The following is a 16,390-nucleotide window of genomic DNA, read 5'->3' on the forward strand; positions in this document are numbered from 1 at the left end:
TGTTATACTTGGCTCAACTAGATGAGAATCGACGTGATGCTGCATGGGTGATCGAAACTCATGCAAAATGTATTAAAGCTCAGTATGATCGAAATGTGACCCCTCGAAATGTTTCGGAAGGAGACCTAGTCTTATTGTACGATCAAGCAAATGATAAATTAGGCGCTGGAAAATTCTTTCCTATGTGGCATGGTCCCTATGTTGTCAAGCGAAAGCTAGCAAAAGGGGCCTATGAATTGGTAGACTTTGACGGGGACTCTTTAGGTGAACCTAGAAATGGTCTTTACCTGAAGAGGTATTATGCTTAAAAATGGGAGTGGAGATTTTTTAGTTAGGTTAGTTTGCTTTCTAGCTGGTGTGTTTTAGTTTAAAAAGTGTGCTTAGCTTAGAGAGTGTTTTTCGTCATTATTCCTGCTTATCTTGGTTTTACTCTTCATATTGCATATGTTGATGCTTTTCCAAACATACATTGGTTTTGCTGATGGTGCTTGTCATAATACACAGAACATTTCTTCCGCAGCTTGGGTTATCTATTCACCCTTTGACGAGTTGGTATCTATGCATGGGGTAAGCCTCGGTCAAACAACGAACAACATTGCAGAGTATAGTGCAGTGATTGAGTTATTATCTGAATCTATTTCATTTGGGATTCAGAGTTTGATAGTGAGGTTAGATTCTGAACTCGTTGTATTACAACTTAATAGAATATATGCCATTAGAAATCCAGTGTTATTGAGATTATTTTTAAGAGTGCGCCTCTTGGAACGTGAATTTAATTATATTGAATATCAGCATATTCCAAGATCTTTAAATACATTAGTAGATGCAATTGCTTCTCGAATGTTAAGTAGTCATTTGCAATAATCATACAAGTAAATTTAAAAACATTCCATAACATGTTTTACAAGATAAACCAGTAATAGTGATATAATATAATATAAGAGTGTGTCAAAATATACATCATCCTCGATCATAGGTTGAAAAACACCTTATGATCGGCAAAAATGATATACAAAAAGCAAAAATGTCATATGTGTCTACAATGGGCGATCATCCTATCACTGGTGATGATCTCGATAAGAAACCATTGTACAGGCCACCTTACAAAGGAACCTCCTAAAAGGTCCTGGGACCCCAATCACATAGCACTGTAATCGACGAGGAATGTCATCTATTCCGGTATCTGGAATGTCTCCTCTCAAACACTCTAGATGGCTCTCCAGTTCGGCCAAGGTCTCCGTTGATTCGTCCTGTGGGGCTGGTGCCGCTGCAGTTGGTTGTTTCCTCTCGTAAGGCTGGAGAGTGGCTGGTCACTGTGGACCCACTTCTGCATTTGAAACTTTTTACTATCAATTTTGGGACGATATAAAAACAAAAAAAAAATTAAAATAGGAAAATGTTGAAAATGATTTTACTTGAGTCATCCCATTGCTCTCCTGGTGGAAGAGCCATGTCTGGGTCACCGTGAAAATCTACCTCAGTGTAAGGAAAGTCCTGAATAGTAAAAACTTGGTTTTCCAACCAATGGAAATACTCGGGTTTGAATCGAATGACCTCTATCCCCTCATTAGGATGACGGTCCATAACTGCAACCCATCGCATCAGTTTGGGCTCTCGAGGAAGTCCAGCTCCAACAGTGAGGTGCTGCAGGATCAACATTGGGACCCTCTCCAGACCAAAGCTCACAACTAAAGCACCATATCCAAATGTCTTTAGTTGTCCGTTCTTGGCTCTGGTCAGTTGGCCTTTTACATTAGCCAACACAGCATCGCACCAGTTCAAGATGGTGCCTCGAAAGCAGTCAACTGCCATCCGCATCTGGGATCCAGTGGCTATATGTAGTGCAGCACTCCCACAGAGCTTGGTAACAGTAAACGCGATCCCATGAGTTCAGGATGGGATATGGTTTTGATGTCTATCCCTTTGTCTCTAGTCTGGTTGTTACAAAACTCTAGCCAGAGGCTATCGACAGACTGGCCACCTGGCCTAGTCCCCAATAGAGTCAAGTGTTCACCTCTCTTAGGCAAACCAGTCAAAAAGTATATGTCATCTGGCTCCATTTCGAGCTGGTGACCACCAATGAAGAAGCACTGGTCCTATATGCTCCACTTGTCTACCAGCCACTGCAAGAAGTCCACCTGGGCCCTCATGCCAGGTATGGCCCAGAATTTGTACAAGTCGCATGCCTTCAATGCATCGATCAAAGGTTGGTGATTTAACGCGGCAAGATCTACATCCTCATGCTCCCATTCTAGCCAATCAAGCATGATGTATACTCTACATCCAACAAAAAGGCAAATTAGAATGCAAAAAATTGAATTGTTTGGGTGAATTTTGAGAAATTTAGGGTTAAAAACCCTTGCTGCGGGGACGGCACCATTTTTGTTAGAGACAGTGCGTGGGTCTGCACCTTTCCTTCACGGCAGGCGTGGACCCCTGACTTTTTCCCCATTGAGAAAAAGTCGGGGTCCACAGGTTAACTATCTTGTGCCTGCAGGCCCCCACGCGCGGGTTGCTAGCCTAAAAATCCTCTAAAAAATGAAATAAAACCCTAAAAAATGATTTGAAACAGATGAATTTGAAGAGTAGGATGCTGTGGATTACCTAGAGGAGACCACGCTCAATTCCGACGGACGGATTTTCCACAATCATCACGAGAAGTTTCTGACCAAAAGCTCTATTTTCTCACCCAAATCTCAAACGGTAAAAATGAATTGACGAAAGCCCTTTTTATAAGTTTTTTGAATAAATGAATTGTTAATTTGTTTATGTTCCACTTTAGAAAAGTAACTTTTGTAGCATTTTTATCCATTTTAAACAGGTATGAATAATGTTTGAGTTTTTTGTTCAGGATAACGGATTTTTCAGGCGAAATCAGTCATTTTTGATGAAAAAACATTAGAGTCACCTTTAAGCTCTTTTCTGACTCCTAAAACATGAAAAGATCGCTGAGTTTTTCTTTTTAAATTCGTTAAAATGTAAATAAAAAGACGGTCCACTTACAGCTCTTTTTATGACCGTAAAAACATGAAAATATTGACGGAATTTTGTCGTTTCAAATTTGATATTGGTTATAAAACGATGTGTCATTGATCGCTTTTTTACTTTTTTGGATCAAAGGCACTAATTACGAAAAGTAATCCTTGGTGGTAATGATCAAGCGGTTCTCTTAGGTATTATTTTATACTTTTTCGGGCTTGGGAGACAAAAATTTACGAAAAAGGTCAACCCTGGAGTCTTCCTAAGTTTTTTCAGACTCTCTAAAATTGAAAAATGTTGAGTTTCTCCTATACTAGACTCATTAAAATTTAACAGTAAAGGACCTGTTCAATTACAAACAGGAATGGACCACTCCTTCTTAGGGTTCGAATTTAAACTAAGTTGGACTCATCTGAAGGATGAGCTTATAATCAAGCAAATTTTATCCTCCTCAAGCTTGTCAAAAATAAAGAGGTACTTGCCAAAAATGGTGGGGGAAAAGAGAGAAAAATGAGCCTGCTTGTCATACTTTGTAACCACTCTTGAACACGAAACTTTTTATTCACCTGGGTTGGGAAATCCTTTGCCTAATAGTTAATCAAATCACATTGAAAGTCTTCAGCCGGTTTCTGGGTATTAACTTTGGGTAAATTGTCACCAAACCATCTGCCGTGTCATTATGTGTTCAAGAGGTCAGTGCAAATAAGCCATTTATCTGCAAAATATTTGTCATCCATCTTGACCATCCCTGAGTCAGTCCTTGCTGTTATAGACATTTTTGTGCCTTACAGCATTGAGCATGAAATGTCCATAATCTAAGGGATCCAAAGTCCCTAAACATGTTGTTCCTACCCCTAGAGGAACAAGGCTAACAAACCACAACAATTCACAGAAGTTCTCCACCAGAAACTGCTCAAAAACAAGTCAATTCAGGATCATTTCAGTGGCTACACTAGCTGTTTGCGCTGAATGTCAAAGCCAACACTGGCTACCTGCGCTGAATGTCAAAGGCAACACTGGCTACCTGCGCTGAGCGAGAGTGGACATGTGGCAAGTTCATTTCTCAAGGTGTCAGAACCCAGGAAGCTTCCAAAATGACACTTGCCTCAGGGAATTCGACTGGTGATGAGTAAGAGGTTTCAAATCTCCAAGTGGAAGCAAGAACCTCCAAGTGGAATCAAGAACTGACAGAGGGAGAGGACACTAGTCAGATCTCAAGCTGACTCATCCTCTCTCCAAACATCTATATATAGATCTCTCCTCCATGAGATCTAGAGGCTGGAATTTTGTTATTGCAAAGAATTGTTGTTGGTTTGAGATTGGAATCATTGGGTGCTTAATGCTTTGAAGGGGGTGAAGATAGGAATTCCATTTGCTGGGAAGGAGATGCTAGATTGGAGCCCTCTGGGTTGTATCTTTTCCTGAACCTTATTATTCATCAATAAAGCTATCTTGGTTTCTCCTATATACTGATGTATTCTTGATGTATGATCGCATTAGTGTATTTGGTTTATTTCTAATCCTAAACTAGTTATGAATGTGAATATTTGTCTTTGTGTAGTGTTCTTCTCTTGTCGCAAGTAGCTGTTCTCTTGTGATCTTGCAGGAACCCGGTAGAGCTGGACAAGCAAGAAGGCAAGTAGCTGTTCTCTTGTGATCTTGCATGAACCTGTTGAAGCTGGGCGAGTGAGAAGGCAAGTAGTTGTGAACTCCAAAAGAGAAGAGAGACCGGATCGAGGGACAAACAGAAGACACCGGTAAGTCCATTTATCTCACTTCTTTCAATTTTCATAAAGGAAGAAACTAGAATAGCTGTATCTGTTTGTTGCTAAGGCACTGTCACACCTTAGGTGGATAGGATCGTCCTGCATAGGCATTTTTCCCCACAAAAAATTGGTGACTCCACTGGGGAGATTTGTTTAGTCATTTTATTTGTGTTTCTATCATTGTTTGCTTGATAGACTTGACAGCAACAATCGAACTGCATCTGTTATTCCCGGATGCAAAGTAGACAGTTGCTGCTTTGATCCAATCACTGGACTTGTCTATGATCTGAACAATGGACTCACAAATGATTTGATGATCCTTTGTGATAGATCTTAGTACCCCCTCAAAGCATCCCTTTGATTACACCTTGCTTGCTGCTTTTATTTGGCCTGAAACAGTTGATTAAATAGCAATCTGTGACCCAGAACCTGTGAGAAACGAGAGTTTCTCCTTCAGCGCAGACCCAGTGAAGGGATTCTGCATTTCAACGCAGGTCCCGTGAAGGTTACCTGCGCTGAATGTCAAAACCCCTGTGTTGAGGTTGCGCTGAACCAGTTTGCCCTTGTGCAGCTAGGGTTCTCTGCTCTATTTTGCCTTGTTTTGATCTCTGATTTTTGCAGCTTGTAACCAGCATAGGTACCAGTCTCATAACTCCTTTTCTCTACTTAGATTCCTCCTCATTTTGTACAAAAAGACTGTGAGTGTTTTTATGTGTTTGTGGCGTCATTTACAGTTTTCCTTTGCATGAGTGAAATAATCATCCTGTAGCCCTTGATTCAGATCTGTTGATTGTGATCTTAGAAGAGAGTTCATTGGCTGTTTGCAGATTGATTATACATTTACTCTTGCTTATTGGTTTGAGATTGTCTCTTTTAAGTGTTGAAACAAGTATTCATTTCGAAAATCGTTAAGTGTTGTAATCTCTTCTACCCTCTCTGATTTCGAAAAAGTAAACTTGTTTGTATTTGTCATTTAAAAGCAAATTCAAAGTTGTACAAAAAGCTTTCTTTGTAGGCATCAATACTAAGAAAGCGGAAAACAAACACCTGCATTGTGCATTTGCATCTTGATAGTTTGCATGTCTGATTTAGGAAAAGTGCATTAGAGTGTGCTGATTACTCTTTGAGAAAAGATGGTGTCTTTCTTTTCCCTTAGTAGCTAGGATTTTCAAAGTTGAAAAGATATAAAGCTTGCTTATCATCTTTAGACTGCATTTAGGAATTGTATCATACATCTCGTGGTGAACCTTGAAAGGAAAACTTCTAAAAAGATCAACTTAAAATAAATTGAATGAACTTAACAACGCTTTGCAACATAACGCACAACATAGAGGTCTAGGCTAGAGACGTGTTCTGGCGTCGTTAAGCCTGGTGACTGTCGATCTCGTTGATGGTGGGTGATTCCTCCTGAGGGACAATAGCGCCAGTACGGATTGTGCTCCCACGTACCGTCGCGTATATATTGGGAGACCCATATAGGCATAAAACCTTTATCCTTAGGAAGCCGTGTCGGCCGCCCTACTGATCGCAATGCACTGAACACAACATTCAGGAAGATCGACCGCCCGTACCCTAAAAATTATTCTGCGGTTTTGCGAAAAGTTTGGCACACCCTCTGCCTAGAACTCCAGAGCAGTTCCTTTTGGCCTTTTTCAGACTCTATAACAGAAAAAGTCCATCCGAGCATTTTTCACTTCAGGCTCGTTAAAACATCGAAGGAGACTAGAGTCATCTTTAGCTTTTTCTCGACTCTTTAAAACTGAAAAAGCAAGTTGTGTCTAAGCGTCGTTAAAATTTATTTTAAACGGAACAATCACCCTTTATTCCTGCGTTGATCTTTAGGTTGAAAAAATGGAGCACACCAACCAAGGAATTCCCCTTGGTGGAAATCCTAGTCCCTTCTCCTCTTGGGGAGATGTTGGTGCGCCCCATATGGCCACATTGTCGCTTCCAGGACTGACAATGGGCCTACCGGTCTGGCTCTTTTCAACCAATGTCGTTCAGAACACCACTATTCCTGAACAGTCGAGTCAACAGTTAGACCAGACCAGAGTTGCCAACCAGCCTTCTACCTCATCTAACTCTTCCTCTCCTCCTTCATCTTCACTTGAAAGAATTGGTAAAACAAAAAACCAAGTTCCTAAGGAGAAGAAGGAAAAGAAGAAGAAAGAGAAGAAGAAGAAGGAGCCAAAAGTGACTGGGGGCAAACAAGTGTCCTCTGACAAAAATCCACACACAGCACTGACCAAGCCTAAATCACCATGTGTCATATGCAAGGGAGACCACTTCCACAGAGATTGTCCCCGCATCCCTCAGATACTAAGGGATTGGTCTCCCTGTTTGCACAATTCGGTAGCGTCGACCTCTGATAGCCATGTTGACAGCTCACCGTCAACTAGTGAAAGTGAAGTCCCAGGACAGAGAGGGAAAGCTAGATTTCCCTGCAAACTATGTGAAGGCGACCATGCCATCCACCGTTGTCCCTTCTTAGACGAGGCTAAAAGAGTTCTGGAAGATCGCCCGATTTTACGAGCGCAACTTCCTCCTGGATATCAAAAACTCCTGCCAAGTCCTTCACTAGTTGAGAACCCGGCTGGCCCGCCCAGGTGGTCAGCCGAAGCACCTATCATTGAAGATGAACCGTCTGGATCCATGCCTGACGAAAGTCAAAAGGTTGAGGCGGCAGTTGACCCAGTTTTGCCTTCAGAGGCTCTATCTTCGAATGATACCATAACAGAGGAGAATAAAGAAGACACCGTCCAAATTCTCTTCATCAACACAGACTCCGACGAACAAGGGGGCAATTTGCCCATTCCTTTATCGCAGGAAGGAACTTTGTCAGATTCATACGCGGCCGTCTATTCGGTCCCACCACCAAGCAAGCTGGTTGTGTCCTTAGACTGGAACCAACTAGGCAGACCCCGGTTGCCAGCAAGCATACGATTCAGGATTATCGTTCAAATATACAGAATGGTAATGGCTGGCACTATCATTGATGAAGGAGCATCTGTGAGTATCCTTTCCTCTATTGCTTGGAAAGCGCTTGGTTCGCCAACACTTTTGCCTGAAATGAGAAATCTATCAGGCTTTGATAAAGGAACCAATCGACCTTTACGGATCCTCCCCAATGTGCCCATAACATTGAAAGGGAAGACCGTTCAAATGAATGTGATGGTCATTCAAGGACCCTTGGATTATAACCTACTCCTTGGACGAGACTATATATATTGCATAGGAGCTATCGTCTCCTCACTCTTTAGAGTAATCTGTTTTCCGCATGAAGGAAGAGTGGTCAAGCTCGTGGACCAACTTTCATTTCCCGGATCACGCATCGGAAATAGTCATTTACCATACCTAAATGGTCTATTCACGCAAGAAGTGTCTCAACCCACGGTCCGTCCTCCTGATGAGCGCGAGTCATCCGGGAGGATATGACTGGAACCCAGGGGGCATGCGTCCTGGTCTGCTTCGGTAGGGAAACTTTGGGTATAGAGTAGGTTTCCACGGGAGAATATGACTAGTCTATACCCCACCCACGCTGGAAGAGGTTTATTTTAGAATAAGATTCTTTTGTCAAAGTTATGTGAGTTGGTGGGCATCGTCGCTCACCCTTTTCTATTTCGGTAGACATTGCTGAGGAAGTGTTTTGTTTGAAGGATTAACGAGACAATCTTTGGGTAACCTGAAAGAGGTAAGCCTGTCTCTTTAAAACAATTGTTTTGAAGGAAAAGAAGTAGAGGTGACCTTGAAATCGTACTTTATACCTGGGGGCATGCAAACCTTTTGGAGTGCAAGCGAAGAGCGGTTATTTATCTATTTTTTGGGTTAGCCGTTTCCTAACTTGCATAAAGAAAGGATGCGGGGCATAGCTTTGTGAGATGAAGCTCCATAAAAAATAGAATCTCAATGAGACACTCTTATCATATGACTGGGTTATTCGAGCAGTTTTAGCACACAGTTCATGCTCGTTAAAAAATAAACGCAAGATTCAAGCAGTTTTAGCACACAGTTCATGCTCGTTAAAAAATAAACGCAAGATCCGAGCAGTTTTAGCACATATTTCATGCTCGTTAAAAAATAAACATAATATCGAGAAAATTTTTCCACCCACGTTTAAGCTCGTTAAAAAATGAACTATCCCGGTAAATAACCACTGTGAATGTAATATCATCAGCCATTAAATCCTTGGTCGTGTTTGCACCGTCACCTCCACTTTTCATTTGGCCGATCGTTCAGCTCCATATGATTGTTTACCCATTTTGAGGAACAGCTGCGAAGAGTGATTTCAGCTAGCCATCCTTGTGACACTGCCGTGATTGGAAAATTCCAACCTGTACCTGGAATCAGCTGCTAACCCTGTTTATCGCTCGTTCCTCAAAAGACGAGTCTTCTTTAAGCTGTTTTCAAATGACTCGTAAAATATGAAAAGAATGTCGAGTCCTTAGCCTTCCAGCTCATTAAAGGGACAGGGAGAGCTATCCCTCCTCTAGATTTTAATCTTTTTGGACCTGAGGGATTATTGCACAAAAAGATCGAGCGCTTGTTTTGTTCGGCTCGTTAAAACTATCGAAAACTCATCCCTTCTGTATTTTTTTATACTTTTTCGGACTTAAGGGATTAGATGACGAAAAAGGACTTTTGGAGTTAACTTTATGTACCTTTTCAGAGTCTCTAAGAATGAAAAGGATTGAGTTATCCTTGTCGTTAGACTCGTTAAAATCATTAAATAGCGACAAACTTGTCTTTAGACGAGAACGAGTTTCACTATCACTAGGCTCGCTAAAACATAGCGATGGGCTTGCCCGAAGGGCAGTTTATAGAACAAGCATATGTTATCCTCCTTAAGCTTGACAAAAATAAAGAGGTACTGGTCAGCAATGACTGGGGAAAAATTGGGAGAAACTAAAGAAAACTTTGATGGTAGCAAGTCACTCTTGAACATGACGCTTTTCCTCCGCACCACAATCGGGTTGGGTTGTTTCATTCACCGGTCATATCCATGGTCTCGCCATACCATCCATATTGGGGGTAATGCTACCAATCCATCGCATCAGTGTCGCCATATGTTCAAGAGAAGTCGTTCAGAAAAGTCAACCGTGTCCCATCCGCTACCATACATTATCCTTCATCCTCTCATGACCGCCACCCTGAATCATATGTCACAGATCGTTTTCACCTCCATTAAAATCATTAGCTCCATTCCGTGTCACTGATGTGGGATTCATTAAGGCCCTCCTTTGACAGATCACTTCTTGTTGACATCAGATCATTATCCAAGAAGTTGATCTAGGAACAACCCCTTCAGTACTTTGAAGCTTGCATGCCTCAATGGCAAGTTTCTCACTTCCGGCGACAGGTATACATCAATGACCTTCGACCGAAAGATTTTGCGTGGTGTTCGACGCCAAGTCCTTTATTCACACCATGTGAATTGTACTGCAGTACCTTGAGGGTCATTATCATTATCGGTGATTCCTCTCGTGCTTGTTAACGATTTACATCATAGACCGGTAATCAAGCGATGTCTTTCCATGTCCGACCTCAGAACATTTCTCAGATGGATCGACTTGTACTTAGAGTGAAGATCGAATGAGTTTGAAGACCCCGGATCTAGTTTCATCCATCCAGGCTGCGATATATATTCTAGAAAGATAAAGACATTGACATGTACATCATTGCAATAGATAATAATCCTACTCAAAGGATTATAATTTCATTCAAATTATCAGTCTACCACCAGACGATTGTCTGTTCTATGTACAGAAAAAAAAATGAATTTATAAAGCTGAGCATGGGAATGCCCGCCTCAGCTAGATCATGAAAGCAATATGAAAAATAATGTATTGTATTGTATCTTATTACACGTCTCCTCTTAGCATTGGATGAACTTTGGATCCCCCTGATAAAGCATTTTGTTAGAAAATTATATATTACGGAGCAATGGAACACATAAAATATTGCAGAAATATAAACACAGAAAACGCACAAAACAAGAGAGACACAGATATACGTGGTTCACCCAGTTTGGGCTACGTCCACCCCAAACAGCCAGTCCTTCCTTTCTATTATCCAAAAAATGAAGGGATACAACCTACAGCAAAACCGCTGTAATATCCTCTGTTTTCTCTCACAGTCTCACCTTTGTGTTTCTCGCTCACCGAATACACATCTATCACAGCCTCAAATACAATGCCCTCATATAAAGAGAGGGGTTGCCTTCTAGGGCAAAAAACCCTAAACTAAACATAAGTTCTACCGTCAGATCATCCGCCTAATGAACGGCCCAGATTGACTAGAAATTACTATACTTTTACAAGGCAATTTTACAGCTGTTTTTAGCTTCGGGGGCGCTGCCCCCGAAACCCCCCGCCAGGGGGGGGGGCCCATAAAGTCGCTGCAGCCCCCCCTGGACCCCCCACGGCAGCGATCATTTTACGGGCGGCGTTGCCGCCCCATTTTGAACTGGGGTCCAAAATGCCGGTACTATAGAAGATAATCAGGCTCCACACCCAACACATTTCACCCGATAAACAGCCTCATACTTTAGGGGGCAACTGTTATAGACATTTTTGTGCCTTATAGCATTAAGCATGAAATGCCCATAATCTAAGGGATCCAAAGTCCCTAAACATGTTGTTCCTACCCCTAGAGGAACAAGGCTAAGAAACCACAGCAATTCACAGAAGCTCTCCAACAGAAACTGCTCAAAAACAAGTCAATTCATGATCATTTCAGTGGCTACACTAGCTGTTTGTGCTAAATGTCAAAGCCAACACTGGCTACCTGCGCTGAATGTCAAAGGCAACACTGGCTACCTACACTGAGCAAGAGTGGACATGTGGCAAGTTCATTTCTGAAGGTGTCAGAACCCAGGAAGCTTCCAAAATGACACTTGCCTCAGGGAATTCGACTGGTGATGAGTAAGAGGTTCCAAATATCCAAGTGGAAGCAAGAACCTCCAAGTGGAATCAAGAACTGACAGAGGGAGAGGACACTAGTCAGATCTCAAGCTGACTCATCCTCTCTCCAAACATCTATATATAGATCTCTCCTCCATGAGATCTAGAGGCTGGAATTTTCTTATTGCAAAGAATTGATGTTGGTTTGAGATTGGAATCATTGGGTGCTTAATGCTTTGAAGGGGGTGAAGATAGGAATTTCATGTATCTCTTGGAAGGAGATGCTGGATTGGAAGGAGATGCTGGATTGGAAGGAGATGCTGGATTGGAGCCCTCTGGGTTGTATCTCTTCCTGAACCTTGTTATTCATCAATAAAGCTATCTTGGTTTCTCCTATATACTGATGTATTCTTGATGTATGATCGCATTAGTGTATTTGGTTTATTTCTAATCCTAAACTAGTTATGAATGTGAATATCTGTCTTTTTGTAGTGTTCTTCTCTTGTCGCAAGTAGTTGTTCTCTTGTGATCTTGCAGGAACCCGGTAGAGCTGGACAGGCAATAAGGCAAGTAGTTGTTCCCTTGTGATCTTGCATGAACGTGTTGAAGCTGGGTGAGTGAGAAGGTAAGTAGCTGTGAACTCCCAAAGAGAAGAGAGACCGGATCGAGGGACAAACGGAAGACACTGGTAAGTCCATTTATCTCTCTTCTTTCACATTTCATAAAGGAAGAAACTAGAATAGCTGTATCTGTTTGTTGCTAAGGCACTGTCACACCTTAGGTGGATAGGATCGTCCTGCATAGGCATTTTTCCCCACAACACTTGCAACTAAATTTCTTCAACTTGATCTATGATTTCGTGTTGTAGGCTTGCCTATGACAGATCGCTTTCTATCGACTTCAGCTCATTATCTAGAAAGATGATCTAGAAATTGCCAGTACCTTGGGATCTGCATCCCTCAATGGCAGGTTTCTCGCCTTCGACGATAGGTTGCATCATTGACCTTCGATCAAAGGAATCCGTGACATGTTCAACATCAACACATCTATTCACATTTCATGGATTGTACTGAGTACTTTGAGAGCCATTGACATTACCGGTGGTTTCTCTCACACTTGTTAACAATTTACATCATTGACTGGTAATCAAGTGGTTTCTACCATGTTCGACCTCAACACATTCATTCGTATGGATAGAATCATATTGTTTCGAGAAGTAGAGATGAAGACCCTGGATCTAGTTTCCACGATCGAGGCTGCGAGGAATTTTGTATTCATTATATTGTGGACTATTCATAAACAGATGGCTGTGTCCATACTGTGTCTACATGTGTCTATACTTGTGATGTATTACAAGATCATTCCTATATAAGAGTAGTAGTTAGTTTTCCAGTCAATTTTGATCTGAGTATGGGAATTCCTACCTCAGCGATGATATGATCTCATATATATATTTTTCATTGAACGTTTTTACGGGATCCAACCGGGCTCTCCACAAGATGATCCTTGAAATGATAAAGTACTTCACTCTTCCTAGATGATAAATGAAATCCTCATCTACTACAGACCTCGCACTTTAGGGGGCAATCTATTACACAAAAATATCGTCACCATGACTATTTGCAGTCAGTATGGGTCTATCATCACTTGTACTGTCCTCCTAAGCAAGTCTCAGACCTCATCTCTTCAAGTCAAGCTTTGAAAATGAGAGAAAGACATTGAAAATCAACAAAGCTCTGGTTCCGCACTTTCTCTCACTGTTTCCTGCAGTCCCGCACCCCCTGTTCACAATACCTGCGGACCTGCCCACTCTGTCCCTAAAGGAGTGGGTGCGGACCCGTGTGAAAGTCAAAAAGGTGCAAGTTTATTCTAAAAAACTCACTTTGGGTCAATTCTAGATGATTCTAGAAGGAATTTTGATGTGGATTATTCACTCTTAGGTGGTTCATGCATCCCAAAAGAGAAGGAGCTAATCCCTTGATGAGAGGAGCTATCCCTTTGAAGGAGGACTTTATCCATTTGAAGGAGGACCTAGTAACTTCCCTCCATTGCACTATAAATTAAGGCATTGGGCTGGTTGCTAGAGAGGTTAGAAGCTGAACATTTTTTAGGGTAAATGTTGGTGGAATTGAGACTTCCTAGTTAAGCTTGAGAAGAGAGATCACATACTTTTTTGGCTTCATTGGGAAGAGAGTGAAAATTGTCAAAGTAGAGGAGACTTCTTGTTGGACCCTGGGAGGAGCTTGTACAGCATCAAGGCACAGGTTGTAAAGTTCTTCTTTGATTTGAATTAATACAATCAGATTCATTTTTCTCAACAAATTGTCTTATGTCATTTGTTTCATGAATTCCTTGATCATCATGATAAGTATGCTTTATGATATTGGATTTTCAGTTGCTATTTAATTTGTTTGCTTGTTTGTGTTTGCAAATTCGCTACAAGGGAGCTCATTTGAATCAAAGCAGCGAGGCTTCCACAAACTTGCATTGGACCCAAGGTAGGCCTAAAACACTTGTTTGCCTTTGTTTATAAATTGCATATTTAGAGAAAGATAGTTTTTGATTGGCTTCCTTGTCACTAGATATCGTTAGATTCTAGGAAGGTCTATCTTGTCCGCAAGATCGACTCATTCCGTGTGACAGGTGGATTCCTAGACTTTGCTATAATATATTTTTTTTGGAATAAAGATCTGTTGGAATCAACTGTTGCATGGCTTACTGGATGAAGAATTGAAGCAGAGGACTTGTCACAAACTTCTTGAATCAACCACCGGATCAATAATTCCTCTATATCTTATGTCTTGAAGCTTTCTTGTTTATTATATCATTTGTGTTTTACAATCTGAATGATAAAGAAATGATTTAATTTCAGAATATGCTTGATTGCACTCTATTTTCAGTCATTATTGTTCTATTTATTTTCTTCAGAATTAAGATAAGCAGTGAAATCTTAATTGCTCCTGTTTCCTAATTCTTTCATGTTGATTATTTTCTAAAGAATACTTAAATGCTCCTTATCAGTAATCATCCAATTTCCCTCTTTAAATAGGTTGAAGGATTCTTAACTACCCTTCACCCCATTTGAGCCCATTCCATCTGTTTCAAGTCTTTATTTTTTCCCTGTTTGACTACCTTGCTTTGTGAAGCCATCCTCTGTTAAGAAACCAAATCCAGAAAGCCATCTTCCTTGACTCCATTAGCCCAATGGCCTGAACTACTCTGTCTTACCTCTCTACTCTATTGAATCTCACCACCCAAACTCAAACAAAACTCCTAAACTTCATAACTAGCCTAATACCTTTAAAAAAAAAGCTAAATCATAAAGAGAGAGCCCTCTCTGGATACAGATTGGCTAGATTCTGGTTCTAAAAGATTGGTTTGTGGTTACCTTGGCCTCCTTTCCCTTTCTTACAACGTTTGGCAAAACCTGAGTGATAACATCAATGGCAACTCCGTTGGGGAACTGAATAATTTGTTTGTTACTATTGTTTTCTGTATAAGCTACAGACGGAACCTGAAGTTAGCCAGGTAGCCTTCGAAATGCTTTTGCTTTGCGATTCCAGAAGTAAATGAATGATGCTTTAGTCTATCTCCGGTCTAGCTTATAGAATGAACATCTGGTTCCAAATACTTGATTAGTTCCTCTTGTCAAATAAGTCTTTAAGAAATTTCAAATCCCATATCTAAAGCCTCTTAAAGAAATCATAGAAGTTATTTTGAAAATTCATAAAAAAAATAATCATAAAATACTCAAAAATTTGGTTCCCTGGAGAACTAACTTTTTCTTCAGAATTGTTTTACAGGTTTAGATCTTATCTATGATGGTGGACAAGGATCAGACACACAAAGGTTAAAATCATCCACCTGGTGACTCCACATCAATTTCAAAACTAAGACTCCATTGGAGGGATGAACCTGAAAGAACAATACAAAAAGATCACGCTTTTAACTTGGATTGTTATCCAAGACCTTGTGTTCTTTCTAAATTGATAGAGTTTTCCAATGTATATGATATTTTAGAAAAAAAATTGGATTAATTTTTGAGCATTTTATTTTGAAAATTGTAAATATATATCATCCTTTTGAATCTTATGATGATTACTTTCCAAACAAGAAGTCTCAAATACTCAAGACTCCACTACTAAAAGAATCCAGAGTTGTTAAGAACCTATGGTGACCCAATTTTAGCATTGCCTTCAAGATGAATTTAACAAACCAACGCAGGTATGCTCCTTTGGACAGGTCAAAGATTCCACGTTTTCCAAACCCTTTTCCCAAATTTGATTGGTCAAAAAATATTCCATTGTTTAAAGATGAAATAGGAGATGATGTTGCTTTACATTTATTAAAATTTCATATGCACATTCGAAAGTTTAAAGTCAAATTCCATGAAGATTGTCTTATGAAAATATTTATGGTAACTTTAGAAGAAAAAGCCATATCTTGGTATGAAAATTTACCAGCCTCTAGCATATGTTCTTTAAAGCAGTTTCATGCTACATTTCATGACAAATATAAGGAAAGGTATTCATCTCTATTGCTAATTCAAGACTGCTATGATAATTTTGAAAGTTTTATTCAATATCTTGAAAATTACTATGATGATGATGATGATCAGTTCATGGATCATGAAATATTAGAGGTTTTAGAAGAAAAGCCTTTTCAAAAAGTGGAAGCCTTGCTTGAATTATCTTCCCCTTAGAAAGAAAAAGATGATGTATGTGTTCGGAAACCCATGAAGTTTCC

The sequence above is a fragment of the Pinus tabuliformis genome, chromosome 7 (genome assembly GCF_031772625.1).
Source record: "Pinus tabuliformis cultivar Carrire ecotype Pingquan chromosome 7, CPIR1, whole genome shotgun sequence".
NCBI lineage: Eukaryota > Viridiplantae > Streptophyta > Pinopsida > Pinales > Pinaceae > Pinus > Pinus tabuliformis.